This window comes from Callorhinus ursinus, unplaced genomic scaffold (genome assembly GCF_003265705.2).
Source record: "Callorhinus ursinus isolate GAN/ISIS: 27379988/994484 unplaced genomic scaffold, GSC_fseal_2.0 scaffold56, whole genome shotgun sequence".
Lineage (NCBI taxonomy): Eukaryota > Metazoa > Chordata > Mammalia > Carnivora > Otariidae > Callorhinus > Callorhinus ursinus.
Genome location: NW_027397118.1, coordinates 7,687,683 through 7,706,630, shown reverse-complemented (window position 1 = coordinate 7,706,630; position 18,948 = coordinate 7,687,683).

Here is an 18,948-nt window from a genome sequence, read left to right as displayed (position 1 = left end):
ATCCCTGGGCTGCAAGGTTGGTTCAACATCCACAAATCAATCAACGTGATACAATACATTAACAAAAGAAAGAACAAGAAACATATGATCCTCTCAATAGATGCAGAGAAAGCATTTGACAAAGTACAGCACCGTTTCTTGATCAAAACTCTTCAGAGTATAGGGATAGAGGGTACGTACCTCAATATCATAACAGCCATCTATGAAAAACCTACAGCGAATATCATTCTCAATGGGGAAAAGCTGAGGGCTTTCCCCCTAAGGTCACGAACGCGGCAGGGATGTCCACTATCACCACTGTTATTCAACGTAGTATTAGAAGTCCTAGCCACAGCAATTAAACAACAAAAAGAAATCAAAGGCATCCAAATCGGCAAAGAGGTCTTCAAACTCTCACTCTTTGCGGATGATATGATACTTTATGTGGAAAACCCAAAAGAGTCCACCTCAAAACTGCTAGAACTCATCCAGGAATTCCTTAAAGTGGCAGGATATAAAAACAATGCACAGAAATCAGTTGCATTCCTATACACCAACAACAAGACAGAAGAGAGAGAAATTAAGGAGTCAATCCCATTTACAATGGCACCCAAAACCATAAGATACCTAGGAATAAATCTAACCAAAGAGGCAAAGGATCTGTACTCAGAAAACTATAAAATACTCATGAAAGAAATTGAAGAAGACACAAAGAAATGGAAAAACGTTCCATGCTCATGGGTTGGAAGAACAAACATTGTGAAGAAGTCAACGCTACCTAGAGAAATCAACACATTCAATGCAATCCCCATCAAAATACCATCCACTTTTTTCAAAGAAATGGAACAAATAATCCTAAAATTTGTATGGAACCAGAAGAGACCCCGAATAGCTAGAGGAATATTGAAAAAGCAAAGCAAAGCTGGCAGCATCACAATTCCGGACTTCCAGCTCTATTACAAAGCTGTCATCATCAAGACAGTATGATACTGGCGCAAATACAGACACATACATGAATGGAACAGAATCGAGAGCCCAGAAATGGACCCTCAACTCTATGGTCAACTAATTCTTGACAAAGCAGGAAAGAATGTCCAATGGAAAAAAGACAGTCTCTTCAACAAATGGTGTTGGGAAAATTGGACAGCCACATGCAGAAGAATGAAACTGGACCATTTCCTTACACCACACACAAAAATAGACTCCCAAATGGTTGAAAGACCTAAATGTGAGACAGGAGTCCATCAAAATCCTAAAGGAGAACACAGGTAACAACCTCTTCGATCTCAGCTGCAGCAAGTTCTTCCTAGAAACATCACTAAAGGCAAGGGAAGTAAGGGGAAAAATGAACTATTGGGATTTCATCAAGATGAAAAGCTTTTGCACAGCCAAGGAAACAGTGCAGAAAACCAAAAGACAACCGACAGAATGGGAGAAAATATTTGCAAATGACATATCAGATAAAGGGCTAGTATCCAAAATCTATAAAGAACTTATCAAACTCAACACCCAAAGAACAAATAATCCAATCAAGAAACGGGCAGAAGATATGAACAGGTATTTTTCCAAAGAAGACATCCAATTGTCCACAAACACATGAAAAAATGCTCAACATCACTCGGCATCAGGGAAATCCAAATCAAAACCTCAATGAGATACCACCTCACACCAGTCAGAATGGCTAAAATTAACAAGTCAGGAAACGACAGATTATGTTGGGGATGCTGAGAACGGGGAACCCTCCTACATTGTTGGTGGAAATGCAAGCTAGTGCAACCCCTCTGGAAAACTGTATGGAGGTTCCTCAAACAGCTGAAAAGAGAGCTACCATCCGATCCAGCAATTGCACTACTGGGTATTTACCCCAAAGATACAAATGTAGGGATCCGAAGGGGTACGTGCACCCCAATGTTTATAGCAGCAATGTCCACAATAGCCAAACTGTGGAAAGGGCCAAGATGTCCATCGACAGATGAATGGATAAAGATGATATTGTATGTATACACGATGGAATATTTTGCAGCCATCAAATGAATGAGATCTTGCCATTTGCAATGATGTGGATAGAACTGGAGGGTGTTATGCTGAGTGAAATAAGTCAATCAGAGAAAGAGAGGTATCATATGACCTCACTGATATGAGGAATTCTTAATCTCAGGAAACAAACTGAGGGTTGCTGGAGTGGTGGGGGGTGGGAGGGATGGGGTGACTGGGTGATAGACATTGGGGAGGGTATGTGCTCCGGTTAGCATTCTGAATTGTGCAAGACTGTTGAATCACAGATCTGTACTTTTGAAACAAATAATACATTATATGTTAAATAAAAAGAAGAAGAAGATAGCAGGAGGGGAAGAATGAAGGGGAGTAAATCGGAGGGGGAGACGAAGCATGAGAGCCGATGGACTCTGAAAAACAAACTGAGGGTTCTAGAGGGGAGGGGCGTGGGGGGATCGGTTAGCCTGGTGATGGGTATTAAAGAGGGCACGTTCTGCGTGGAGCACTGTGTGTTATGCACAAAGAATGAATCATTGAACACTACATCAAAAACTAATGATGTAATGTATGGTGATTAACATAACAATAAAATTTTTAAAAAAATACTAAAAGGAAAAAAACAATATTCTTTCGGCCCAAAGTCCTCTATTTTGAAGCAATGGGGTTTCTTTAATAAGAAGAAAAAGGAGGAGGAGGAGGAGGAGAAGGAAGAAGAGGAGGAGGAGAAGGTTACCCTTATACATCTACTCAGGCATAAGCAGTTATTAAGTATATATTTGGGTCCTTGCATTCCAGTGTTTCCTAAAGTGTAGACCAAACACTTCTAGTGGTACAGGGTAGGAAAACACAGAGGGTTATATAACATGCAAACCTGTCATGAGAAAGTTATTTTCCTTCCTAATTTCTCTCTCTCTTCTCCATTTCAAGGAGCTAGAAGACTTCAGGCTCCCAGCCCTTAACAGGCAACCCAATGTAGCTATTTAACAACATTTTGTTTTCATTGTTATAGTCATCTTTTTAAAACTAAGATAATCTTTATTTTGAATAACTTCAAACTTAAGAGATAGATTTAAGAAACTTATATAATATTTTTCCTGAACTATTTGAGAGTAAATTGTTGACATGATGCCCATCACCCCTGAATATTTGACTGTAAGTTCTACAAACAAGGACATTCTCTTCATAACCACAAATACAACCCTCAAAATTGGGAAGTTAAGACTGATATGTAACTACGATATAAGCCATAAGACACCAAGAATGTCTTTTCCGGCAAAATAATCCAATCGAGGATCACTGTATTTAGTTGTCATTTCTCCTTAGTTTTTTTTTCAATCTGGAAAAGTTTCTCAGTCCTTCCTTGACTTTCATGATCTCAACACTTTTAACAATCCCAGGCGAATTATTTTGTAGAGTGTCCTTCAATTTGCATTTGTGTGACATTTCTTCATGATTAGATCTAGATTATGCATCTTTGGCAAAATATCACAGAGATGATGTATCATTCCTCTCTGCATCCTCTCAGAGGGCACATGTGTTGATTTATCCCATTACTGCTAATGTTAACTCTGATTACTTGATTAAGGTGATGTCTGCCAGGTTTCTGCACTGTAAAGAAAGTTGTTCTTTTCTCTTTCGTAATTTATAAACATTTCATAGGGAGACACATTGATACCAAGTAAATACCCTGTTCCTCGTTAAATTTTAAGGACTACTTTTAGCATCCGTTGATGTTTCTTGAATGAATTAATTACTCTGATGGTTACCAAGCTGTGAACTTCTCATTCTATTATTTTTCTATCAGCCTTTCTGCTGAGAGAAAAAGCTTTCTTTCTCCTCATATATTTATTTATGTATGTAGGTACTCATAAATTCCTATCTTATTCTATTGTCTCTAATCTCTTACTATCATTTATTCTGATATTCAAATTATCCCAAGTATAGTCAATAAGAGCCTCTCCAGTCTGTCTTGTCTCCTTTTGACATGTCCAATCATTCTCCAAACACTTTCTTGCTTCCTGCCACAAGATTCTCCAGGATCTTCAGCCATAGCCCTAGAATCAGCCATTTCTCTAAGGAATTCTGGTTACTTAAGTGGATAATGGTATTTAGAAACCAAGATCTGAGTGTTTGTGTGCTCATTACTATCGGGATGTCATTGTTCCCTACTTGGGTTTTGACATCTCACACTGACTCATACCTCTTCTATCTCCATTGCAGATGTGTTTTTCACCCTGCTCAGTTTCCATCATCCCACATTAGTTGTTCCTGCCATCACCCCTCAACACAGTTTCCTTCCTCATCTTTCCTGGGCCTGACACTCTACCCCATAGTTGCCCTCTTTACCCAGCTAGAATTCTAAAATTCCACATTGGGTTACACAGTTAAATTCTTCATCCAATACCCTGTGGTCCCTGCCATTACTGACTTCTTTCCCATGTATGGATACATTCTTCCTTCTTCCCAGGCTTCAACACATTGCCTTGGGTCATCACCACCACTGCCCCACCTCCATACACAGACTCTGGCATTCCATCCCATGTGGCAAGGATGTTATCTTCTTGTGATTCTTGCAGCACCTCACACTGGGCTGCTCCACAACACACACAGACTTCTTTGCTTGGAACTATCTGATGGCTTTTGGACTGAATTTCTCAGGAAAGGAAGGAAGAAAGAAAGGAAGATAGAGTAATTTTCTTTTTATAGCTAATATTGATTTTTCATTTACAGAATATATATAATAAAATGTCTTTTTAAATAGACTTTCTTAAGAGGAGTTTTAGGCTCACAGCAAAATTAAGTGGAATGTACACAGATTTCCCATATATACCCTGCTCCCACATACACACAACCTCCCCTAATATCAAAATCCTTCAATGTAATGGTATATTTGTTATAATCGATGAACCTACATTGACACATTATCACCTAAATTTCAGAGTTTATGCTAGGGTTTATTCCTGGGGTTGTACATTCTATGGGTTTTGACAAATGACATGTATTCACTACTATAGTATCATCCAGAATAATTTGCTGCCCTAAAAATCCTTTGTGTTAGACTTGCTCATCCCTCCCTCACCCTTAAGCCCTGGCAACCATTGATTTTTTACTGTCTCTATAGTTTTGTCTTTTTCAGAATACCATATAGTTGGAATCACACAGTATGTAGCCTTTCAGATTGGCTCCTTTCACTTAGTAATATGAATTGAAGCTTCCTCAATATCTTTTCATGGATTCATAAGATCATTTCTTTTTAGCACTGAATAATATTCAATTGTCTGAATGTAAATAAAGTTTATTTATCCATTCACCTACTGAAGGACATCTTGGTTGCTTCCAAATTTAGGCAATCATGAATAAAGCTGCTATAAATATCCATGTGCAGGCTATTGTGTAAATATACATTTTCAAGTCATTCAGGTAAATACCAAAGAGCTTGATTGCTGGATCCTATGGAAAGAATATGTTTGGTGGTATAAGAGACTTCCAAAATGTCTTCCAAACTGACTGTATCGTTTTACATTTCCACCAGCAATGAATGAAAGTTCCTGTTGCTCTACATCCTCACCAGTTGTCAGTGTTCTACATTTGGCTATTCTAATAGGTGTATAGTAGAATTTAATTGTTTTAATTTGCATTTCCCTAATACATATGATGTGGGGCATCTTTTCATATGCTTATCTGCCATTGGTGTATTTTCTTTGGTGAGATGTTTCTTTGGGTCTGTTGCCCATTTTTTAATTGGGTTATTCATTTTCTTATCAGGGATTTTGAAGAGCTCTTTATATTTTGGTTAATAGTCCTTTACCAGATGGGTCTTTTGCAAATATTTTCTTCTAGTCTGTGGCTTGTCTTCTCATTCTCCTGACATTGTCTTTTGCAGAGCAGAAGTTTTTAATTATAATGAAATCCAGCTTATTATTTCTTTCTTTCGCAGATTGTGCCTTGGTGTTGTATCTAAAAAGTCACTACTAAAACCAAGATCATCTAGATTAAAAGAAAACGATGTTATCCTCTAGGAGTTTTACAGTTTTGAATTTTACATTTAGGTCTATGATCCATCTTGAGTTAATTTTTGTGAAGGACCTAAAGTCTGTGTTTAGATTCATTTCTTTGCATGTGAAGGTCCAGTTGTTCCAGCACCATTTGTTGAAAAGACCATCTCTTCTCCAATGCCTTTATACCTTTGTCAAAGACTAGTTAACTATATTTATATGGGTCTTAATTATGTAGACATACAATAAGTCTTGCAGTCAGGTAGTGTCAGTTTTCTGACTTTGTTCTTCAATATTGGGTTGGCTATTCTGTTTTGTTTTTGCCTTTCCATATAAACTTTAGAATCAGTTTGTTGATATCCAAAAACATGGTGGGGTTTTGATTGGGATTGTATTGACTCTATAGATCAAGTTGGGAAGAATGGATATTATAGAGATAATATCTCTTATCCATGAACATGGAATATCTCTCCATTTATTTAATTCTTTTATTTCTATCAGTTTGTAGTTTCCTTGTATAGATCTTGCTCGTGTTTTGTTAGATTTATTTTTAAATATGTTATTTGAGGGAGTATTAAAATAAATTGTAATGTGTTTTTTTCTTTTTTTTTAATGTTATGTTAATCACCATACATTACATCATTAGTTCTTGATGTACTGTTCCATGATTCATTGTTTGTGTATAACACCCAGTGCTCCATGCAGTACATGCCTTCTTTAATACCCACCACCAGGCTAACCCATCTGCTCTCCCCTCTAGAACCCTCAGTTTGTTTCTGAGTCCATCGTCTCTCATGGTTCATCCCCCCCTCTGATTTCCCGCCTTCATTCTTCCCTTCCTGCTATCTTCTTTTTTTTTTTTAACATATAATGTATTATTTGTTTCAGAGGTACATGTCTGTGATTGAACAGTCTTGCACAATTCACAGTGCTCACCATAGCACATACCCTCCCCAATGTCTATCACCCAACCACCCCATCCCTCCCACCCCCCACCACTCCAGCAACCCTCAGTTTGTTTCCTGAGATTAAGAATTCCTCATATCAGTGAGGTCGTATGATACATGTCTTTCTCTGATTGACTTATTTTGCTCAGCATAATATCCTCCAGTTCCATCCACATCGTTGCAAATGGCAAGATTTCATTCCTTTTGATGGCTGCATAATATTCCATTGTATATATATTCCACATCTTCTTTATCCATTCATCTGTCGATGGACATCTTGGCTCTTTCCACAGTTTGCTTATTGTGGACATTGCTGCTATAAACATTGGGGTGCACATACCCCTTCGGATCCCTACATTTGTATCTTTGGGGTAAATACCCAGTAGTGCAATTGCTGGATTGTATGATAGCTCTCTTTTCAACTGTTTGAGGAACCTCCATACTGTTTTCCAGAGGGGTTGCACCAGCTTGCATTCCCACCAACAGTGTAGGAGGGTTCCCCTTTCTCCTCATCCCTGCCAACATCTGTCATTTCCTGACTTGTTAATTTTAGCCATTCTGACTGGTGTGAGGTGGTATCTCAATTGTAATGTGTTTTAACTTCAAATTTGTCTTGTTCATTACTAGTACATAGGAGGGTAATTGGCTTTGGCTTTCAACATTTTTCAATATTTGAGTAATTTTTCAATATTAACTTTGTATCTTGCAACCTTGCTATAATCACTTATTAGTTCTGGGAGAATTTCTTTTTGTCAGTTATTTTGGATTTTTCTACATAGATTAACATCTCTTCTGTGAACAAAGAATTTTATTTCTTTTTTCCTAATCAGCATACATTTTATCTCTTTTTCTTGTCTTATTGTATTAACTAGGGCTTCCAATATGATGTTGAAAAAAAGTGGTGAGATGGGATATCCTTGCCTTATTCTTGATTTTAGTGGGAAAGCTTCTATTTCCCACCATTAAATATAATGTTAGCTATAGGTTTTTATAGATGTTCTTTATCAAGTTGAGGAAGTTCCTCCCTATTCCTAATTGACCAAGAGTTTTTTTTTTTAATCGTGAATGGGTATTGGATTATGTCAAATGCTTTCTATATATCTCTTGGTATAATGATATGATGTGCTATTTTTTCTTTAGGTTGTTGATGTGATGAATTACATTAATTGATTTCCAGTGTTGAACCAGCTTTCATAACCAGGATAAATCCCATTTTGTTGTGGTGTGTAATTCTTTTCAAAATTCTTGGATCAACTTGCTAATATTTTGTCTAGGATTTTTGCATCTATGTTCATGAGAGATATTGGTTTCTAATTTTCTTTTCTTGTAATGTCTTTGGTTTTGGTATTAGACTGATATTGGCTTCATAGAGTGAATTAGGGAGTATTTCCTCAGCTTCTATCTTCTGGAAGAGATTGTAGAGAACTGGTATAATTTCTTCCTTAAATGTTTGGTAGAATTCACCAATGAACTCATCTGAGCCTGGTGCATTCTGTGTTAGAATGTTATTAATTCTTTATTTGACTTCCTTAGTAGATATAGGCTTATTCAGATTGTCTATTTATTCTCATATGAGTTTTGGAAGATTGTGTCTTTCAAGGAATTGGTCCATTTCATCTAGTTTATCAAACTTGTGGGCATAGAATTGTTCCTTTATTACCCTTTTAATGTCCAGGGGATCTGTCTCCTTTTTCATTTCTGATATACATAGCTTGTATCTTTTTCTTATTTTTATTTAACCTAAACAAAGTCTTATTGATTTTACTAATATTTTTTAAAAATCAGCTTTAGTTTTGTTGATTTTCTCTATTGATTTCTTATTTTCAATTTCATTGATTTCTGCTGTAATTTTTATTATTTCTTTTATTCTTCTTACTTTGGACTTTTTTAAATTTGCTCTTCTTTTTCTAATTTCCCAAGGAAGAAACTTAGATTATTGATTTTTGATCTTTCTTCTTTTCTTATACATGCATTCAATGTTATAATTTCCCTCCAAGCACTGCTTTTGCTGCATTCCATGAATTTGATAAGTTGTATTTTCATGTAATTCAAAATATATTTAATTTTTAAAATTTTTTTCTTTGACACATATGTTATTTAGAAGTGTATTGCTTAACCTGCAAGTGCATTTTTTTTTCTGGATCTTTTTGTTATTGATTTCTAGTTTAATTCTGTTGAGGCCTGAGAACAGACATGGTATGTTTTATATTCTTTTAAACTTGCTAAGCTGTTCTTTATGGCCAGAATGTAGTTAGTTTGGTAAATGTTCTATTTGAACTTGAGAAGAATATCTATTCTGCTCTTGTTGAATGAAGTAGTCTATAGATGTCAATTATATCTGGTTGATTGATGGTGTTATTGAGTTCTATGTCCTTACTGATTTTCTACTTTCTGGATCTGTCCATTTCTAATAGAGGGGTGTTCAAGTCTCCACCTCTAATAATGGATTCATCTATTTCTTTTTGCAGTTCTATCAGTTTTTGCTTCATGCCTTTTGATGCTCTGTTGTTAGATGCATACACACTAAAAACTATTATGTCTTCTTGGAGAATTGACTTTATTATTGTGCAATGCCCCTCATTATGCCTGATCACTTTCTTTATTGTGAGGTCTGCTCTGTGTGAAATTAATATAGTTATTCCAGCCTTCTTTTGATTAGCTTTAGCATGGCATATCTTTCTCCATTTACTTTTAATTTACATGTGTCTTTATATTTAAAGTGAGTTTCTTATAAACAACACATAATTGGGTCTTATTTTTTGGTTCACTCTGACAATCTCTGTCTTTTGATTGATGTACTTAAACCATTGACATTTAATGTGGTAATTGATATAGTTGGATTAATATCTACCATATTTGTTACTCTTTTCTTTTTGTTGCCCTTATTCCCAATCCCTATTTCTGTCTTCCACTGCTTCTGCCTTTTGTGGTTTTTTTTTTTTAAAGATTTTATTCATTTATTCATGAGAGACAGACAGAGAGAGAGAGAGAGAGGCAGAGGGAGAAGCAGGCTCCCTAGGAGCAGGGAACCCGATGCGGGACTCGATCCCGGGACTCCAGGATCATGACCTGAGCCGAAGGCAGTCGCTTAACCAACTGAGCCACCCAGGCGCCCTAATTGAGAATTTTATGATTCACTTTTTTCTTCTTTCTTACCCTATTAGTTATCCACCTCTATTTTTTTTTTTTTTACTTTTTATTGTCTTCCCTAGGTTTTGCAATGTATATTTGCAACTAATCCAAGCCCACTTTCAAATAAGACTATGCCACTTCATGGGGGTAGTGCAAGTACTTATAATAACAAAATAATACTAATTCCTCCCTCCCATCTCTTATGTCACTGCTGTCATTCATTTCACTTCAGCATATATATGCTTACACACACACACACACACACACACACACACACACACACAAGTACATTGTTGCTGTTATTTTGAAAAAACTGTTTTTCATTATCTATTAAATCAATTAAGAATAAGAAAAATGTTTTACTTTACCTTCACTATTCCTTCTCCAATGTTCCTCCTTTCTTTATGTATATCTGAATCTCTAACTTAGATAATTTTTCTTCTTTCTACAGAGCTTTTTATAACATTTCTTATAAGGCAGGTCTACTGGCAACAAATTCTCTCAATTTTTGTGTCTGATAAAGTCATTATTTCTTCTTCACTTTTGAGGGATAGTTTCACATGGTACAAAATTTTAGATTTGTGGTTGTTTTCTGTCACATGGTAAATATATTTCTCTCAACACTTTAAATATTTCACTCCACTCTGTTCTTGCTTGTATGGTTTCTGAAGAGAAGTCAATCATAATTTTCATTTTTGCTCCTCTCTAGGTAAGTTTTTTAAACTTTTACTCTGGCTTCCTTCAATTTTCTTTTCTTTATCTTTGATTTTTTTTTTTTTTTTTTTGCAGTTTGAATATGATATGCCTAGACATAGGGGGTTTTTGTTGTTTGCTTGTTTTTTTTTGTTGTTGTTGTTGTTGTTTTTGGTCATTTAGCTTACTTGGTGTTCTCTGAAATTTCTAGTTCTGTGGTTTTGTGTGTGACATTAATTTGGGGGAAATTCTCAGTCATTTCAAATGTTTCTTCTGTTTCTTTCTCTCTTTCATCTATTCTGGCATTCCCATTATGTATATGATAATACCTTTTGCAATTTTTCCAAAGTTCTTGGATGTTCTATTCTGTTTTCTTCAGTGTTTTTATTTTCTTAGCTTTTTGTTTTGGAAGTTTCCATGGACATATCCTCAAGCTCAGAGATTTTTTTTCTCTTCTATGTCCAGTCTACTAATAAGCCTATCAAAGCATGTTTCATTTCTTTACAGTGTTTTTATCTCTAGCATTTCTTTTTTATTCTTTCTTAGAATTTCCATCTCTCTGTTTATATTGTCCATCAATTCTTGCATGTTGTCTACTTTTTCCATTAGAGCCCTTAGCATATTAGTCATTTTGTTTAAAATCCTGATCTGTTTCCAACATCCCTGCTATACCTGAGTCCAGTTGTGATGGTTGCTCTGTCCCTTCAAACTGTGCTTTCACCTTTTAGGATGCCTTGTAATTTTTCTCAATATCCAGACACGATGTGCTGGATAAAATGAGCAATTATAAATAGGTCTTTAGTATTGTGGGGGGAGAGGAAGTAAGTGTTCTATCCTCTTCTGGTCTGATTTCAGTCTTTTGATGAGTTTGTACCTCTGGACTTGAAACTTTACAAATGCTTCTCAGTCCCCTTCTTCCTCCTTAGGTGGGACAAGATGACTAGAGTGGCCTGGAGTTGAGGATTTCCTTTATCCCTGGTTAGGCTCTGATAAAACCCCAATAGTTTAGGCTTTGATAAAATGGGTTTCTTTGAGGGTAGGTTTTGTTAAAATAAAATGGGTTTCTTTGAGGGTAGGTTTTGTTAAAAAGAACAGAGTGTTCTGGCATATTTCAGAATGGTTTTTTTCTCCTTCCCCTGCTGAAAGCATAAGGACATTTTTCTTTGATATTTATTGTGAGAACTTGGTTGAGCTCCTAGATGTAAAATTCACAAAAGTGTGGAGGCCCCCATGATTGGTCTCCCAGGAGGTTTTTTTTTTTTTTTAAGATTTTTTATTTATTTATCTGACAGATAGAGAGACAGTGAGAGAGGGAACACAAGCAGGGGGAGTGGGAGAGGGAGAAGCAGGCTTCCCACTGAGCAGGGAGCCCGATGCAGGGCTTGATCCCAGGACCTGGGGATCATGACCTGAGCTGAAGGCAGATGCTTAACGACTGAGCCACCCAGGTCTCCCTCCCAGGAGCTTTTAAGATCTGTCCACACTGAGCCCCCAGCAATATGTCAGTTACAGTTTAGGTTTTCCTAACCGGGTACTGGTTCCCAAGAAGTTTTCTGCTCCAGTAAGCTATGATTCTCTGTACTCCCTGTCTGTCTCTCCAACTGTAGGGACTTCAGTTTGCCATGTAACCTCACGTCTCTGACAGATCTAAGAAGAGTTATTACTTTTTCAGTTTGTTTAGCTTTTTACTTGTTATTGGAGCATAGTAACAACATTCAAGCTCTCTACATGCTAGACCAGAAACTGAAAGTCTAAACGTTCTTTTAAAAATATATTTATTTGGACTTTAAAAATGAGTCCAAATAAAATGACAACATTATTAAATTATAGTACAATTTATATTCTAATAGCTTTAGTTTGGGAAATACTTCTGTGGTCCATGGCGGGTGGGGACAGAAAAAAATCTCCTTGTTTATTTTAGCTCTCTAGACTAATAACCACTTCAGGATGCACATGCAGTTCCACACACATGCTCCAGTGGCCATCTGTCCCTGAAACAAAAGGTGTGCACAGCAGACAGCCCCCACCTTGTCAACTGTGATTTATGAGCTCCTGTGTTTGGTGGAGCTGCTTGGCCAGGCTGTGCTGACTCAGCACCCCAAGGGCAGCCTGTCCTGGCATTCTAGCCTCTCCTGAAGAGCACGTTACAGGTATTACTGTCCAGACCTGGAACCCCAAGAGTGCTCTGCTTTTCACTCCTTGCCCACTTCACTCCCAACATTTCCCCTTTTTTCCTGCTCTCTCTGGAGGAGACACCATTCCCTCGTAGCCCATCTCACATAGCCTCCCTACCTCCCCTCAGCTAGGCAGTTTGCCCAACCCTGTGTCTCCCTCTCTATAACTGTGAGGCTTATCTAAGCACCATATTCAAAATGTACTTCCTTTTTGGTCCCTCTGCCCACCATTTTTCCCCTTACCTTGCAGGAGGTGTAGAAGGGTAGAAAAAGAGGACCATGAGTCAAAAGGTATGGGTTCAAGTCCTCATTCTTTACTAAAAGTGTGGGGAGGGGAGGGATGGAGAAAGAGAGAGAGAGAGAACTTGACAAGCCATTAACAGTCCCAAAACTATCGCCTTGAGTGATCCTCTGAAATTGTAGTCTGTCCTGAATCAAATACTCTTTAACCTGTTAACCCCTGATCTTCATTTGGGAAATATTCCACTGTGTAGTTTTGATGAAGGGCTATTCCTCTGCCCACCTTCTGCCATGGAAGCAGAGGTGCCCAGTCCTTTCTCTGCCTTCCCTCTATCTTCCATCCCAGCCAGGGGACAAGGAGATGATGTAAGCTCAGTCAGTCAGCTGCTCCCTTCTATGACCTTGCTGATTGGTAAAAACTGGAGGGACCATCTGGAAGTGTTATCCTTGCCCATACTGTTAGGGACTGTGGGCCAGACAAGTCCTGCTGCATGACCTTGGATCCCAGCCACCTCCCAGCCTGGTCCTGTGACCTCCCAGTGATTCTTTGAATCCCCAATATCCTTTCATTAAATTCCCTTTTTGTCCAAGAAAGCCAATCTGTTTCTGTTTTTTTTTTCAACTAGCCATCCAACTGACATAGCCTCTGCATGTAAAACAAGAAAAATAATATCTACCTAACAAGGATTTTGTGATGATTAAATGAGAAAGTATGTGAACACTCCTAGCCTGGTGCCTGGAATATGAAAACTAAGTTTACAAAAAGCTTAGTATTGTCAAGCCCTGAGAGAAGCAATATACAACCTTAGCTCAAAGCATCCTCACAACAACCCTATGAAGTCATTACCATTTTGCCAAAGTAGAAACTGAGGCATGGGAAAGTTAGGTAACTTTTTGAGGTCACCTTGTTATAAGACACAGAACTGGGCTTTGTTTCCAGGTCTATCTTGTATTAGAAATCTTTATCCATTCTCACCTTTTCTCATTTCTATGTTCTCCTGTCCAACTCAGCATTCAGGCCTATCAATGTGTGCTTGGAAGTCAAATCAAAGGTAATTGTAGGGACCATGAATCCAGGACACAGCCCTCAGAGTTAAGGTTCCACAGGCACCACCTCTACTAACTCGGAGAGTAACACTTCTGATAGGCTGAGTAGTGCTTTCCTCATTCTCCTACCTTGAAATATCTCCTGGGGAAAAACTCAGCCAATGTTGCTTTGGGTTCACAGGCTATGAGCTTCTTGAAAATCTGAGAGCACAGGTCACAATGATTCACAGTGTGGATCAACTGGAGCAAGTTCCCTGCAACAGTTTTGAAAGTTGATGGGACATTTCCATGAAAGAGCTGAGGAAGAGGAAGAAGTGGATGGGGGAGGGAATAAAGAAGAGGGTGGGCTCTATGATTCTGCAGACCCCAATAGCCACAAAAGTCAGCTGGTCTCTGAGACATCCCAGCTCAATTCTGCAACATCCCTGGGGCCTGGGGAAGCCCCTCCAGCAGCACTAGGGCCCTGGAAATTCTAGTACTTTTGTGGCATCTGCCTTCATACCAGCCAGAACTTCTTCAGCTGCAACAGTCAACTTAAAACTACCTTTTAGATGATGAAATCACAAGCCTGGCAACTAGGCCGGGCAGGAGATAAGCTGCTATCTGGCACAACTGGATGTAGATGCCCAAGTTGTGTTATCAAGACTGTCTTTCCCCATAGCTTGGCTTTGCCTTCTTCTGTTGGCTTCTTTCTCCATCTACTCCCCTTGATGGCAAACATAGCCCCCAGACTATGACCCTCTTTCTCTAGCTTTGCAGTCACAGTGAAGGAGAGCACTTCTTCCCCAATCATCCCCATAGAAAGTCCTAGGACTGATTTTTATTAGTCTGATTTGATCAAGTGCAGACTCCTGAGCTAATCACTGTGGTCAGAGGCATGGACTGGCCTGATTGGCCATGCCTGGAAGGGGAGGGGTAGGGTAGGGTCAGCCCTGCCCAAACTGTGGGGACTCCACCTCGTGCAGATGTCCATTACAGCCTTCTATCTTTGGGGTGAGTACCTTCTTGCCATTGAAGGAAAAAGAAGACTGGCCTTCTTTCTGTACTTCCTGTATCTGAAGTCTGCTGGAATTTAGAGGAAGGAAGGTGAACAGAAGACCCACATAAGATTTTTCACAGTGGGCCATTTTTTCCCCTATGTTTTTTAAATTGAGGTATATTAGTTTTGGGGATACAACATAATAATTCAATATTTGTATACATTGCAAAATGATCACAATAAGTCTAGTTAACATCTATCATCATCCATAGTTACAGAGTTTTTTTGTGTGTATGAGAACTAAGATTTACTCTCTTAGTAACTTTCAAAATGCAGTAAAGTATTATTAATTATAGTCAACATGCTGTGTGTTACATCTCGATGACTTTTTTATTTTACAACTCTAAGTTTGTACATTTTGATGCCCTCCACCCCCAAGAGGTTTGTTTTCTCCTTCTGAATACTTCTTTCATTAATTTGTTTATTAATGACATCCTATTCTTGTTTTATGGATGTGTTATTCTCTCTCCTCTCTGAGGAATTTTCTTCTCCATGCAGAGGCTTTATTCCCTCAGAGATTTCTTTTTAAATTTTAATTCCAGTATAGTTAACATATAGTTTTATATTAGTTTCAGGTATACAATGTAGTGATTCAACACTTCCGTACATCACCTGGTGCTCATCATGACAAGTGTCCTCCTTAATCCCCATCATCTGTTTAACCCCTCCCCCACCTCCCTTCTGGTAACCATCAGTTTGTTCTCCATATTTAAGAGTCTGTTTTTTTTTTAAGATTATTTACTAATTTATTTGAGAGAAGGAGGGAGAGAGAGACAGAGCACGAGCAGGGGGGAGGAGCAGAGGGAGAAGGGAGAAGCAAACTCCTTGCTGAACAGGGAGCCTGATGTGGGGCTCAATCCCAGGACCTCAAGATCATGACCTGAGTCAAAGGCAGATGCTGAACCACTTAACCCACTGAGCCACCCAGGTGCCCCAAGAGTCCTTTTTTTTCTTTGTTCGCTTGTTTTGTTTCTTAAACTACATATATGGGTGAAGTTGTATGGTATTTGTCTTTCTCTGACTGACTTATTTCACTTGGCATTATATTCTCTAGCCTCATACATGTCGTTGCACACCGTGGCCCATTTTTACTACTGAAGCCTCTCCTTGTGTTCTAAGGAGCAGGGCTGTCCTTTATTTCTTTGTATTTCTTCTCTCTCCCAGTGACTTACACATAGTAGATGCTCAGAAAAATTTGAATTTGATGGTAGAATACCGAGAGAAGAAAATAAAGGGGGCAGTTCCTACCAAGCAACTTCCAGCCCCTTCTAGTCAGAGCAGGGTAGACAGCCCTCTCTCAGTCCCAGGACAAGACTGTTGTCATGGATACTTTCCTGGCCTGATCCATGTTGTCACATATTACAGAAGGGAGAAGGCCAGGAAACAGAGGAGAGCAGGTGCGGCTCTGTCTGGAGGAACTGAGAGCAGAGGTGATGTGCCATTCAGGGAAATGGTCAAGTCCGAGGCACTGCCACTCCCTCTCCCCCCTCCCCCCATCATGAGGCCCTGGGCTATAGAGCTGACTGAAAATGTTAATTGGGCACAACTTAACTTTATATGACTGCAATAGCACTGCTGTAATAATCCATAAAGCACAGAATGTGCATCAGATGCAAGTTTATTGTGTAAAATCTGTATCTTAATCATATTAATTGAAGTTTCAGAGCAGATGGGTTTCCTTTTCAAGCCACATTTTATTACATTTCATTACCATCATGTTAACAGCAGCACAATAGCAGAAACTCCAGACATTAAAACAAATTTCTGATGGCTCAACTACATTTTCTGTGCCGTTAACTAAAATGCTAGCCTGGTTAGTCAGGACTTCTCTGTTCATTGAAATATGCCTTCTTTCTGTGTGTCTACAGAAATTCCTGAAGCAGAGGACAAGCACAAGTTACAATATTTGAAATGATTTTTACCAAGTTAATAATTTTTCTGGCCTTCAAAGACTCTTGCTCTAGAGACATGGCTGGTCCTAGACTTCAAATTGTTCCTTCCTTCCTTCCTTCCTTCCTTCCTTCCTTCCTTCCTTCCTTCCATCCATCCCTGCTTATTCCAAAATGGATTGAAGTGGTTTATACAACAGGGTAAAAATAAATAAGATCAGCATAAAGGGATGTTCGAATTCCAATCCTGAGTCCATCACTTCCTCATTCCATGATCTTAGGCAAGTAACTTTGTCTTTCAGAGCCATAGTTCCCTTCTCTGTGGAATGATATCAGAGTCCACTCCTTGTATGGCTGGCAAGAAGGTGAAATGTAAGGTGCTGGGTGGTCTATGTAGCAGGTGTGAGAGAAGTAGAGAGGGAGCCAGAGGTCAGCTCAGGCAAGTTGGTGAGGCCCAAAGTAGGACCAGCTGTGTCCTCAGGGAAGAAAAGGACCCATGCAGGGTTGTGAGTAGAACACAGAGGGGGCCCTGGTCTGACTTACATTGTGAAAAATGTGTCTGGCTGTTGCATGGGGAGCAGACTGTAGGGGTAAAGGTGAAAACAGGAACCAGGGAAGTGGCTGTTGTGAAGGATGGCAGTGGCTCCGACTAGTGAGACAGCCATGTGGTGGGATCCATTTGGAAGGGGAAGTCAAGTGGGTTTGCTGAGATACTGAGTGGAAATGTGACAGAGAGGAACCACAGGGAGTTAGGAAAGGGAAGAGTATGTAAGTGCTCACCCTGCCAGGTCCTGCGTGTCCCTGAGGTGCAAGGCTCATACCCTCTGCCCCACCATCTGCTTTGTTACCAGGAAGGATCTGAGCTCTGCTTCTGATGAGCAGGGCTGGACTCTTACCAGGCATGTAAGAGGACAGGGTACTGCAGGGGCTCTCAGATGGACTGGGTGGGGTGGGGGTGGGGGTCAAACTGACCAGTAACTTCATTGTGTATATTGCTTTCCATAGTTTAGAAAGTGCTTTCACATAGTTTACCACAGTTTTCTTTCAGGCCGATCCTGTGCATTGGAACATTAAATTACCCCATTTCACAGATAAGCAAATTGACACCCAAAGGTAAGTGACACACCCAAGGGCATATGCTTAGGTTTTGCTATGTGAAAACAAATGAAACAAGACCATGAAAACTTCCTAATGAAGAAGGCTGTTAGAGAAGTCCAACAAGATATTCTGATTTTATGAAAAGATATTTACGTAAAGTTTAAAGTGTTTAAGTTTAAAATGTTTAGAGTTTAAAATATTATCAATATAATTCTTCCCATTTGTCTAGCAATTTGGGGATACAATTTTCTAGTTAAGAAACTGAATGGAGCTAATGTTTGATTTACTTTTGTAAAACTGTATTACATAGATTTCCTCAGTTGCCACTAGGAAGGACCCTAAGAATAAGCATTCTTGCTCCCTTTTACTGTTATGGTTATGGGGGCACACGTGACCCTCAAATAGTTTATATTCTGTATGATGCCTGCATCTCACTCAGTGAAATACCCCTCATGAAAAGCCGAGCCAGGAAGCAGTTTGCCCATCATGTACCTTCCATTCAGAAGGGATATCACATCAGGGTTATTCCTCTAGGAGCCTTCTAACATCAGCCCTAAATATGGATGTCAAAACACATCACCCTCTGGGGAGGCTGCAGACATCTTAAGATAGCATAGTTAAATGACTAAAACAGAAAAACATAGCTCTTATATTTATGACAAAAGGCTGAGAGGCTTCATCTTGGCAGAGCCATGTATCAGGCAACCCATGAGGGGTTGG